General features: G+C 48.8%; 1 protein-coding gene across 1 annotated transcript in view; it reads left to right on the plus strand.

Annotated features, from left to right (window-relative positions):
• The first annotated feature begins 401 nt into the window (after positions 1-401).
• PTAFR (platelet activating factor receptor) overlaps positions 402-13,504 on the plus strand; it is a 29,526-nt gene continuing 16,423 nt past the window's right edge. Inside the window, exon 1 of the mRNA XM_001152150.6 lies at positions 402-500. The gene's annotated coding sequence lies outside the window, so the exon portion shown is untranslated. The remainder of the gene's footprint in view (positions 501-13,504) is intronic.

Below are 13,504 nucleotides of genomic sequence, written 5' to 3' on the forward strand. Positions count from 1 at the left end.
GTGTTTACATCTGTCTTTTTCCCTGAGCCTCGCTCCCTCCATCCATTCCTCCGCCCTCTCATTTTTTTTCCCGACTCCCTCCTGCCTCCTCCCTCTCTCCTTTGATTTTCCTGGTCCCTCATCTCTCCTCCCTCCTCTTTCTCACTCTCATGCTCCCTTTTTCGCTCTCTTGAGTACATGCACTTGCTTTCTCTCTCTTGCTTTTCCTCTTTCTCACCTTAGCTCCTGGCCTCGGGCGCTGTCCCCGAGGCCACCCCATCCCTCGCTCTTTGAGAAGCCTCTGTGCAGTGCCCAGGTCCTGGCGGCCCAGCTTGGAAGTTCCTGTGGTACCCCTTGAGAGGCCCTAGGGCCACAGCATTTCCTCCCAGGGGTGACTTGGTAGTGATACGCTCTGTTTCTTCACTTCTGCAATTGCCAGACAGCATAGAGGCTGAGGCTGGGGCCAGGACCCAGACAGAGACACACGGTCACTGCAGCTGAAGCCGCTGCCCCTGCTACAGGTAAGGGGGAATCCTGGCCCCTGCTGGGCAAGGGGGAGGCATATAAAAATGTCCTCAGGAGGCAAACCAAGGTCATGCCCCCAGGCTGCACCTAAGCAGATGGGTGCTTCTATTTCTTTTCTTTTCTTTTTTTTTGAGACAGGGTCTCTCACTCTGTTGTCCAGGCAGAAGTGCAGTGGCGCGATCATGGCTCGCTGCAGCCTGGACCTGCCAGGCTCAGGTGATCCTCCCACTTCAGCCTCCCGAGTATCTGGGACTAGAGGCATGCTCTACCATGCCTGCCTAATTTTTGTATTTTTTATGGAGATGAGGTCTTGCCTTGTTGCCCAGACTGGTCTCCAACTCCTGGGCTCAAGCAATCAGCCTGCCTCGGCCTCCCAAAGTGCTGGGATTGCAGGCTTGAGTCACTGTGCTCGGCTGCTTCTGTTTTTAAGGGATTTTTCTGGCACCTTTCTCAGGCCCAGAGTCTCATGTTTAGAAATAACTTCTAGTGTCCAAACATTCCTGGAGAACCCAACACCCAAGTTTGGCTTTTCTGAGGCTGGGGCAGTGCTGACCCCAGAGATCCCACTGGGAGGTGGTGATGGTGGTGATGGTGGCAGTGCTGACCCCAGAGATCCCACTGGGAGGTGGTGATGGTGGTGATGGTGGCAGTGCTGACCCCAGAGACCCTACTGGGAGGTGGTGATGGTGGTGATGGGGGCAGCTTGGATCTCAGGGAGCCAAATGACATCTACTTGACTAGCTGTGTGGTCTTGGCCAAGTTACGCTCCATCTCTGTGCAGTTTTCTAAATTGTCAAAAAATGATAATCCCATCTCCCCCACAGAATTGTCGGGTCATATAAAGGATCTGGTACAGGGCGGGGTACTTAGGAACTCACTAAATGCTAGGTTTGCGGGGTGGGGAAGGGGGTGCTGAAAATAACCAGGTTCTTATACACAGGGCCAAGCCCACAAACAATGCCCCTATCAGGTCCCAGGTGCTGGGGACAGGGCCCAGGCTGGCACCCACCGTCCTCTGCTTGCAGGAGGTCCAGACATGGGGCTGTGCACTCACTCACTTGTGAAATATGACAGAACCAGCAGGCTCTCTCCCCACACCTCTGGCTGCTCTCCTTTAGCTCTGACTGAATACCCAGCTGTGTTCCAGGTGTTTGGGGTGGTGTGTGTGTTGGGGGAGGCGGTAGGGGTGGGAGGTGTGTTGGGGAGTGCTAGAGAAGCAAAAGAGACACCACTATCTTTAGGTGCTGACAAACCGCCGGAGAAAGAGGTCAGCCCCTTAGATGACTGGGTCCTGGGCCTGAGGTGGGCATCCGGGGTTTCGATCTCAGCTCCTGCTGACAAGCCGGGGCCTTGAGTTGTTCGGAAGTTCCACTTTCCTCCTTTGCAGATTGCAGGTTAAAATACTGACCTCTGTGGGCTGGGCACGGTGTCTCACATCTGTAATCCCAGCACTTTAGGAGGCCGAGGCAGGCAGATCACGAGGTCAAGAGATGGAGACCATTCCTGGCGAACATGGTGAAACCCCATCTCTACTAAAAATACAAAAATTAACTGGGCGTGGTGGCGGGTGCTACTCGGGAGGCTGAGGCAGGAGAATTGCTTGAACCTGGGAGGCGGAGGTTGCAGTGAGCTGAGATGGCGCCATTGCACTCCAGCCTGGGCAACAGAGCGAGACTCCGTCTCAAAACAAAACAAAACAAAACAAAACAAACCACTGACCTGTGAGTTTGCAGGGAGGATGAAGTAAGAGTTGGGATGGGGAAGTGCTTTGTCAATTGGAAAATGCTGCGCAAAGGGGACCGATGAATTCCCTCTAATGCTGACTCTGGGATTCCTGCTGTAAACGCCTTAGGGATGAGGAAACTGTTTTGTTCACTGTTGTATCCTTTATCCTTAGCACAGGGTTTGCAACATAGCATATGCTTAGAATATGCACAGGACAGATGAATGATGAAGCGGTTTTTGCAGTTGGAAGGGAACGGACGGTGAGCCAGAGGCCCAGTATCTGGTCCCAGCTCTGCCCCTGACACTGTGTTCACCTTGAGAAAATCCTTTCTCATCTCTGGGCCTCAGTTTCCCCATCTGGTCATTGAAGGAGTAAGGAATTCACAGTTTATGCTATCAGTGACAAAATGTGCCTACAGGACTGAGTTTTCTCTGACTGGTGGTGGGAAGCAGGTATGAGGAGAGGCTGGGATCTTATTGTCCTTTTACAGGGAGCAGAGATTCCCCACTTCCCACCCCAGGCCTGTGAAGGAGGCCTTGTTGAAGAGGACGGCATTCTCTTTCTTGGTGGCATCCCCCACTTTCCTGTTCTGATCCCCTAGATGGGTGGAGGCTTGGACCTCAGAGAGGGCAACAGTGGAGCAGGAGCCAGCAGCACCCCTTGATGGGCCTAGGGGTGTGTGTCTGGGTCGGGAGCAGAGCCAGCTCCCAAAGGGCAAGTGCTGGGACCCTGCTGCAGCCCCCTCTCTGACCACCCCCTCTTGGGCTCCTTGACAGCATGATGAGAGCGGGGAGAAGCCTCTGGTGTGTCTTTGTGTGTGCATGTGTGTCTGTGGTTATGTGGGGTGGACAGGGAGCTGGCTCTGGCTATGTCTACATGTATCTGGAATGATGGGCCGGGAGCATATCCAGGCTGCATGTGGCCTGCTCCAGCCAGACAGCTCCCCTCCCAGGAGCAGATGGCCAGCAAAGCCAGCTGAGAGGCTGATATGCCTCTGTGTGTCTTCGGCCGAGGGGAATCACAGCCAGATTCTGTGTGTGTATTTGTTTGTGTGTTTGTGTGTGAGAGAGAGACAGAATATGCAGGGGGAGGATCACCACTCAGCCACCCCTCCCCACCCCCTTGGTTCTGTAGGAGGGAGATCTTCAGGGCCTGGGTTTGGAGTTGAGCTTGGCTGGCTAATGGGAGAAGCATGTCAAAACCAAATTTGTGCATACCCCGCCCCCCCTCCTCTTTTTTTTTTTCTTTTGAGACAAAGTCTTGCTCTGTCACGCAGGCTGGAATGCAGTGGCGTGATCACACCTCACTGCAGCCTCGATCTCCTGGGCTCAAGCAGTCCTCCCACCTCAGTCTCTCGAGTAGCTGATACTATAGGTGCACACCATCTTGCCTGATTAATTTTTGTGTTTTTGTTTTTGTTTTGTTTTGTTTGTTTGTTTTTTGTAGAGGTGGGGTTTGACATGATGCCCAGGCTAGTCTTGAACTCCCGTGCTCAAGCAATCCGCCTGCCTCGGCCTCCCAAAGTGCTGGGATTACAGATGTGAGCCACCATGCCTGGCCTACACCCCCCGCACACCCCCCCTTTTTTTTTTTAAGAGACACAGTCTTGCTCTGTCATCCAGGCTGAAGAGCAGTGGCATGATCGTGACTCACTGCAGCCTTGAACTCCTGGTCTCAAGCTATCCTCCAGCTTTAGCCACCCAAGTAGCCAGGACTGCAGGCGCATGCCACCATGCCTGGCTAATTTAAAAAACTTTTTTTTTTTTTTTTTTTTTTTTGTGGAAACGGGGTCTTGCTATGTTTCCCAGGCTGGTCTTGAACTTCTGGCCTCAAGCCATCTCCTGCCTTGGCTTCCCAAAGTACTGGGATTACAGGCGTGAGCCACTGCACCCAGCCTGCACTACCTTTCACAGTTCATAAAGTCCATTTCAATGTACCAAGTGCTTTACTGTTTACCCAAAACTGTCACCACCAATAATCTCACTTCCTTTTTTTTTTTTTACAACAATGCTTTGAGATAAGCGAGGCACAGGCACCGCATTTTGCAGATAAAAACCCCAAGGCTCAGAGCTGGAATGAGGCTCAGTCAAGATATGTGGGTGAGTGGCACAGCTGAGGCCAGCGCCCACATCCCCTGGCTTTGGTTCCTATGCTTTCTCTCCGGCTAACCCCGGTTGCTTCTAGGAGAGAATGTGTAGCTGGCTTAGTGCATGGCCAGTTCGGTTGCTTCTTTATTCACTTATTCAACAAACATTTTCTGAGGACAGCAGGGAAGGGAGTTCACAGTTATTGAGTAAATTGCTTCACTCAGCTCTCACAACCACCCTGTGAGGAAGGTTTTATTACCATCATTTTGCAGATGAAGAAAAGGAGGCTGGGAGAGCCAAGGATCACGCAGCAAGGAAGAAACAGACCCAGGTGCAGACTCAGGTCTGTGTGACGCCAGGGCCTGTGCCCAGCCCTGCTTTTTTCCCTGGACGGGGTCCTGGACTGGCCACGAGGACACCAGCAGGACTCAGGAACTCCCAGGCTGGGAAGATGTCAGCGTGATTCCTGGTATAACAGAGGCATGGCTGTGTGCGGTGGCTCATGCCTGTAATCCCAGCACTTTGGGATGTTGAGGTGGGTGGATCACCTGAGATCAGGAGTTTGAGACCAGCCTGGCCAACATGGTGAAAACCTGTCTCTACTAAAAATATAAAAATTAGCCAGGCATGGTGGCATGCGCTTGTAATCCCAGCTACTTGGAAGGCTGACACATGAGGATCGCTTGAACCTGGGAGGCGGAGGTTGCAGTAAGCTGAGATTGCGTCATTGCACTCCAGCCTAGGTGATAGAGTGAGACTCAGTCTCAACCCCCCCACCCCCGCAACACACACACAAAAACCAGAGGCATAACAGAGGCATGATGTGCCCAGTGCTGGGGCAGCCCAGAGGAGATGGTTCCTCCCTCCCTCTTCCTGGCCCTGTCCTGGAAGCAAAATTGGATAGGGTAACTCACAAACAGATGCCACCTGGGTATCTGGGAGCCAGGAGGAGAGACCCAGGCCAGACTTGGGGTTTCCTAGGCCAACTGAGCAGAGGCTGAGTCTCCTCAATGTAATATACATATCTGGGGCCAGGGTGAGGTCCCCAGTGAGAAGGAACACTGGGTAACTCTGACTGGTACCCAGATCATCTTCATCCCTCGTGCCCTAGACCCTGTCCGTAACCTCTCCCAGACATGGTGCTTCATTCATCAGCCAATAAATGTGCATGGTCCCTTGCGCTGGGAATTGTAGGGAGCCTGGCACAGAATTCCCCAGAGGTCAGGATTTCTGCTCCCTTAATTCGTCCCTTCTGCATCTTGGAGAAATGGTATTGAAACCACTCTGTGAGAGGTAACATTAGAGGGTGTGGTTGGCACGGCCAGGTCAGGGCACAAATATCAAGCAACAGGGCATGTCAGAACAGGAAGTAACTCATGTATTGAGTACCTTCTATATGCCTAGCACTGTAGAGGTTGTCTGTCTTCAACATCAGGGCTATCCTGTGAGGTCAAGTTTTTTTTTTTTTTTTTGAGATGGAGTCTCGGTCTGTCACCCAGGCTGGAGTGCAGTGGCACAATCTCAGCTCACTGAAACTTCCCCCTCCCGGGTTCAAGTGGTTCTTCTGCCTCAGCCTCCCATGTAGCTGGGATTACAGATGTGCGCCACCACACCCAGCTAATTTTTGTATTTTTAGTAGATATGGGGTTTCGTCATGTTGGCCAGGCCAGTCTTGAACTCCTGACCTCAGGTGATCTGCCTGCCTCGGCCTCCCAGAGTGCTGGGATTACAGGTGTGAGCCACCCCACCCAGCCTAATTTGTATTAATTATTTATTTATTATTTTTATTTATTTATTTTTTGAGACGGAATCTCGCTGTTGCCCAGGCTGGAGTGCAGTGGCACAATCTTGGCTCACTGCAGACTCTGCACCCCGGGTTCACGCCATTCTCCTGCCTCAGCCTCCCGAGTAGCTGGGACTACAGGCGCCCACCACCTTGCCCAGCTAATTTTTTGTATTTTTAGTAGAGACAGGGTTTTACCGTGTTAGCCAGGATGGTCTCGATCTCCTGATCTTGTGATCCGCCCGCCTTAGCCTCCCAAAGTGCTGGGATTACAGGCGTGAGCCACCGCGCCGGGCCCTTATTTTTATTTTTAAGAGATAGGGTCTTGCTCTGTTGCCCAGGCTGGAGTGCAGTGGTATGATCATAGCTCACTGTAATGGACCCAAGTGATCCTGCAGCCTCAGCCTCCATAGTAGCTAGGACTGCAGGCATGTGCCACCATGCCTGGCTAATTTTTTTTTTAATTTTTAATTTTGTAGAGACAAAATTTGGTTATGTTGCTCAGGCTGGTCTTAAACTCCTGACCTCAAGCAATTCTCTTACCTCAGCCTCCCAAAGTGCTGGCATTATAGATGTGGGCCACCTTTCCAGCCTCAATGTTGATGCTATTCCCATTTTATAGATGAGGAAAGTGGGACTGGCCCCAGCGAATCTAAGAGCTGGGAGTGGCTAGAGCTGGGGTGTGAGAGTTTGGAAGCGAAGAGTGAGGGACACTGTGACTGTGTGTGTACAGAGGCTCACCTGTCTATTTAGTCAGTATTTCTCATGTGTTTGCTATGTAGGAGGCCCTGTGATGGGTATTGGTGATATGCCAGAAGCCTTGGCCCTTGGGAATTCCTAGTCCAAAAGGAGAGAGAAATCAACAGCTATGATAATGCAATGTGATAGATTGTTATGGGAACTTGAGGTGGAATTTCCAACTCTGTCTGGGGTAGGGAGGTAAGAGTAACAATAGCCAACATTCAATGAGCTCTCACTATAGACCAGACCAGGCATCTTCTTTTTTTTTTTTTTGAGATGGAGTCTCGCTCTGTCGCCCAGACTCCAGTGCAATGGCGTCATCTTGGCTCACTGCAATCTCTGCCTCCTGGGTTCAAGTGATTCCCCTGCCTTGGCCTCCCGAGTAGCTGGGATTACAGGCATGCACCACCATGCCTGGTTAATTTTTGTATTTTTAGTAGAGATAGGGTTTCACCATGTTGGCTAGGCTGGTCTCGAACTCCTTACCTCAAGTGATCTGCCCGCCTTGGCCTCCCAAAGTGCTGGGATTACAGGCAGGAGCCACTGCGCCCAGCCCTGATAAGGACTTTATACACATTATTTCATTGACTCTTCACACCACTCTGGAGAGGTATGTGCCTGGGTATTATCAGCTCCATTTTCAGTGAGGGACCTGAGAATCAGAGGGAGGACATGCTTGGCTGTGGTTCTGTGGTAGGAAGTGAGAGAGGTAAGATTTGAACCCAGGTTTGTCTGACTACAGAGTCTGACTCCAGAGTCTGTGCTCTTAACCACTGTTCTCTAAATACTGTACATCCTTTATTTCGCTTGATGAAAGAGATGTGGTTTACAAATGAGGCCCGAAGGCGGCAAGCAGTTTTACCAAATGTTGCATAGCTTTTAAGTCATAAACTGAGTCATACGACTCTAACTTAAAAATACACAATGTACTTTCAAATTTGTCGTCTCTTAGGCCCATTGATTTTTTTTTTTTTTTTTACTGTGGTGAAAACCGTAACATAAATTTACTCTCTTAGCATGCATTTTGAAAAATTTATTTTATAGAGACTGGGGTGTTGCTATGTTGTCCAGGCTGGTCTCAAACTCCTGGGCTCAAGTGATCCACTCATTTTGGCCTCCCAAAGTGCTGGAATTACAGGCCACGTAATTCCAGCCATGTGCCTGGTTCCTGTTAACATTTTTAAAGTGTATAGTTCAGTCATGCTACCTATATTCACATTGTTGTATAATAGATCTCTAGAATGTTTTCTTTTCTTTTCTTTTCTTTTTTTAAATCCTGCGAGTGCCAATAGAATGTTTTCAACTTGGCTGGGCGCAGTGGCTCATGCTGGTAATCCCAGCACTTTGGGAGGTCAATGCGGGTGGATCGCTTGAGGTCAGGAGTTCGAGACTAGCCTGGTCAACATGTTGAAACCCCGTCTCTACCAAAAATACAAAATTAGCTGGGTGTGGTGGTGCATGCCTGTAATCCCAGCTACTCGGGAGGCTGAGGCAGGAGAATCGCTTGAACCCAGGAGGCAGAGGTTGTGGTGAACCAATATCATGCCACAGCACTCCAGCCTGGGTGACAGAGTGAGACTTCATTTCAAACAAACAAACAAACAAAAAAGAATGTTTTCATCTTGCATGACTGAAACTCTACATCTGTTGAACATCTCTCTATTTTCCCCTCCTCCCAGCCCCTGGCAACCACCGTTCTACTTTTGGTTCTATGCGTTTGATTACTTTAAATGTCTCATATAATAAGTGGAATCATACAGTATTTGTCTTCTTGTGAGCTGGCTTATTTCACTTAGCAGAAATGTCTTCAAGATTCATCCATGTTGTAACATGTGTCAGAATTTTCTTCCTTTGTAAGGCTGAGTAATATTCCATTGTATGTATATACCACATTTTGCTTATCCATTCATCTGTCCATGGACATGTTAGGTGTTTCGACGCTTGATGATTGTGAATAATGTTGCTATGAATATGAATGTGCAAATGTCTTTTCAAGATCCTGTTTTCGGCCGGGCGCGGTGGCTCACGCCTGTAATCCCAGCACTTTGGGTGGCCGAGGAGGGCGGATCACGAGGTCAGCAGATTGAGACCATCCTGGCTAACACGGTGAAACCCCTTCTCTACTAAAAATACCAAAAAAAAAAAAAAAAAAATTAGCCGGGTGTGGTGGCGGGCACCTGTAGTCCCAGCTACTCGGGAGGCTGAGGCGGGAGAATGGCGTGAACCCGGGAGGCGGAGCTTGCAGCGAGCCGAGATTGCGCCACTGCACTCCAGCCTGGGCTACAGAGCGAGACTCCATCTCAAAAAAAAAAAAAAAAAAAAAAAAGATCCGGTTTTCGGTTGGGCGTGGTGGTTCATCCCTGTAATCCCAGCACTTTGAGAGGCCAAGGTGGGCGGATCACTTGAGGTCAGGCGTTAGAGACCAGCTTGGCCAACATGGCGAAACCTCGTCTCTACTAAACGTACAAAAATTAGCCGGGCGAGGTGGCGGGTGCCTGTAGTCCCAGCTACTAGGGAGGCTGAGAACCGCTTGAATGCGGGAGGCGGAGGTTGCAGTGAACCAAGATCGTGCCACTGCACTCCAGCCTGGGCGACAGAGTAAGGCTCCATCTCAAAAAAAAAAAAAAAAAAAAAATCCCGTTTTCAGTTCTTTTGAATATATAGTATACCCAGAGCGGAACTGTTGGGTCATATAATCATTCTAATTTTAGTTTTTTGAGGAGCTTCTATACTCTTTTCCATAGTGGCTGCACCGTTTTGGAATCCCACGAACACTGTGCGAAAGTTCCAATTTCTCACATCCTTGCTGACACATTTCTGTTTTACTGATAGTGGCCATCCCAGTGGGTTTGAGGTGATATTGCATTATGGTTTCAATTTGCATTTCTCTGATGATCAGTGATATTGAGCCATCTTTTCACATGTTTATGGTCATTGGTATATCGTCTTTGGAGAAATGTCTATTCAAGTTCTTTGCCCATTTTTTAAATTGAATTTTTTGTTATTGTTGTTACTGAGTTGTAGGAGTTCTGCATATTAACCCCTTATCTGATATCTGGTTCCATCCGAAAGGTTGCCTTTTCTCCCATCCACAGGTTGCCTTTCCACTCTGCTGATTGTTTTCCTTTGCTTCATGGAGATTATTTAAAGTTTGCCAAAAAATAGTTTATTTCTGCTTTCGTTGCCTGTGCTTTTGGTGTCATATCCAGGAAATTATGACCCATTCCAATGTCATGAGGCTTTTTATTGTTTTTAATGTAAATAACTAATTAATTAATTTTTTTTGTTGTTTAGAGACAGAGTCTCCCTCTGTTGCCTAGGCTGGAGTACAGTGGCATGATCATAGCTCACTTCAGCCTTGAGCTCCTGGGCTCAAGGTATCCTCCTGTCTCAGCCTCTGAATAGCTGAGACTACAGGTGCATGCCATCGTGCTCAGCTAATTTTTTAAATTTTGTGTAGAAACAAGATCTTGCTACGTTGCCCAGGCTGATCCCGAACTCCTGGCTTCAAGCAATCCTCCTACCTAGGCCTCTCAAAGTTCTGGGATTACAGGCATGAGCCACTGTATCTGGCCTGTTGTGAAGCTTTTTTTTTTTTTTTGAGATGGAGTCTTGCTCTGTTTCCCAGGCTGGAGTGCAATGGCACGATCTTGGCTCACTGCAACCTCCGCCTCCCTGGTCCAAGTGATTCTCGTGCCTCAGCCTCCCGAGTAGCTGGGATTACAGGCACCCGCCATCATGCCTGGCTACTTTTTGTATTTTTGTAGAGACGGGATTTCACCATGTTGGCCAGGCTGGTCTTCAACTCCTGACCTCAGGTGATCTGCCTGCCTTAGCCCCACAAAGTGCTGGGATTACAGGCGTGAGCCACCACACCCCGCCAAGAAGCTTTTATCCTATGTTTTCTTTGAGGAGTTTTATAGTTTCAGGTCTTATGTTTAGGTCTTTAATCCATTTTAAGTTAATTTTTGTATAATATATGGTGTAAGATAAGAGCCCATCTTCATTCTTCTGCATGTGGATATCCATCTTTCCCAGCACTTTTCGTTGAAGGGACTATTCTTTCCCCATTGTGTAATCGTGGTCCTCTTGTCAAAGATTATTTGACTATGTATGTGAGGGTTTATTTTGGGTCTCTCTATTCTGTCCCATTGATCTATGTGTCTGTCTTTATGCCAGTCCAAACCATTTTGATTATTGTAGCTTTGTAATATGTTTTGAAATCAGGAGTTGTCTTTCAGTTTTGTTCTTCTTTCTCAAGATTGTTTTGACTATTTGGTGTCCTTTGAGGTTTCATATGAATTTTACAATTTTTAAAAAATTTCTGTAAAAATTACACTGGGATTTTGGTAGAATGGCATTGAATCTGTAGATCACTTTGGGTGGTATGGACATTTTAATAATATTAAGTCTTCCAATCCATGAACTTGGGATGTCTTTCCATTTATTTGTGTCATCTTCAATTTCTTTCAGCAATTTTTTTTTTTCCTAGACAGAGTCTCGCTCTGTCACCCAGGCTGGAGTGCAGTGGCACGATCTCGGCTCACTGTAAGCTCCGCCTCCCGGGTTCATGCCATTCTCCTGCCTCAGCCTCCCGAGTAGCTGGGACTACAGGCGCCTGCCACCACGCCTGGCTAATTTTTTGTATTTTTAGTAGAGACGGGGTTTCACTGTGTTAGCCAGGATTGTCTCGATCTCCTGACCTCGTGATCCGCCTGTCTCGGCCTCTCAAAGTGCTGGGATTACAGGCGTGAGGCACCGCGCCCGACCTTCAGCAATGTTTTGTAGTTTTCAATGTACAAGTCTTTTGCCTCCTTGGTTAAGTTTGTTTCTTTTTTTTTTTCCTTTTTTTTTTTTTTTTTGAGACAGAGTCTTGCTCTGTCGCCCAGGCTGGAGTGCAGTGGCATGATCTTGGCTCACTGCAGCCTCCGCCTCCCGGTTCAAGTGATTCTCCTGGCTCAGCCTCCTGAGTAGCTGGGACTACAGGCATGCGCCACCACGCCCAGCTAATTTTTGTATTTTTAGTAGAGATGGGGTTTCACTATGTTAGCCAGGCTGGTCTCAAACTCCTGAACTCAAGTGATCTGCCTGCCTCAGCCTCCCGGAGTACTGGGATTATAGGCATGAGCCATCGTGCCTGGCTGGTTAAGTTTATTTCTAAGTATGTTATTTTTTTTGAATACTGTTGTAAATAAGATTGTTTTCTTAATATCCTTTTCTCTTAGTCCATATAAAAATCTTCATTTACAAATGAGGAAACAGAGACTCAGAATCACAGGATGAGCTTAGTGGTTGAACCAGGATCTGACCCAGCTCTCGCCCTACCAGGCGGGAGTCAGATGGATACAGAGCAGGTCATGCCATCCCTTTGTCGCATTCCCTTCCCAGCTTTGAGGAACAAAGGTAAAAGCAGGGCCCCAGGTCAAAGGCATCTCTTCCTGGGGCCTCACAGCATCTGGAGCTCCCATTCTCAGGCTGTAAGACAGGTCTGTGAGTGGACAAGCTGGCCAAGGAGCAGTTTGCTTCTAGCAGGGGACACAGCTTGTTCTAGGAGAGTCAGAATGAACCTTGGAGTTCAAAATCCCAAGTCTGCCACTTCCCCGCTGTGTGACTATGGACAAATCTATTTTCTTCTCTAGTCTCACTTTTTACCCCTAGAAAATTAGGTATCTTGTAAAACCAGCCTCACGAAGATGATCTGAGGAGGAAATATGATCATAGGCAAGATGTACTGTATACCAGTAAATGGTGCCCAGTGTCTTGAAATTAGGGGGGCTCCAGCCTCATGATCCCCACAGAGCAAGGAGTACTTGGATCCAAGAGAGTGTGCCCACTTGGAATGTGGTGTTCCCCCGCCTTCACCACTTCTAGTCCTTGCCCTGTTGGTGAATGCACCCTCAGGCCTGCGGGGCTGCAAGGAACTGCTGGTGCAGGAGCTGTGGATGAACTTGGATGTATCTTATTTATAGCTTATAAATATTTAGAATTTTGTACTTTTGACCTCAAGTGGCCCCACAAATGTTAAGAGCTAGCAGGACTGGTGAACCCAACTTCCCAACCCACAATCTGGCCTGGGAAATCAACCAGCACATACCTCCTTCTGTCCATCTCCCGATGGTCCCTCCTCTCTGGCTGTCCAGCTATGGATGAGAACCCCTTCTCCAGGTTCCCTAGGGACTGGGAATGTTTCCAGCAGGGATGAGGGCCGAATGCTGCACAGGGAAAAGGGTACCAGATCCAGACAGCAGAATTCTTCTGTCTCATGAATATTTATGGCCTCTCTACCCCACCCCCAGCTGAAGGCTGTGCCTGGGCCAGCTGCCCAGCCTCGATCCATCAGGGAACTGTGCCCATGTGTTAAACTGAGTGGTCTGAGCCTCTTCTTTTCTTTCCAAATGTTCATCCTCTTCCTGAGCTGTTGAAAGCTTTGTTGCCATTAGCTGGAGGCTCTATCTGGAGCTGGCAGGAAAGCCAGTGTGTAGGTCAAAGCCCCTAGGTCAGCGTTGGCCCACAGTCCCCTCCCCTGGCTCCAAGCAGCTGGGCCAATGGGGAGAGGGAGGCTTGGTCATTTGTGGCTCAGGTCCTGTTCCAGCCACTTTGCATACTTATCTTTGAAACCATTGTTAGGATTGTAAGATTTTGCAAATGAAGACATTGAAGGTT

The sequence above is a fragment of the Pan troglodytes genome, chromosome 1, assembly GCF_028858775.2.
Source record: "Pan troglodytes isolate AG18354 chromosome 1, NHGRI_mPanTro3-v2.0_pri, whole genome shotgun sequence".
NCBI lineage: Eukaryota > Metazoa > Chordata > Mammalia > Primates > Hominidae > Pan > Pan troglodytes.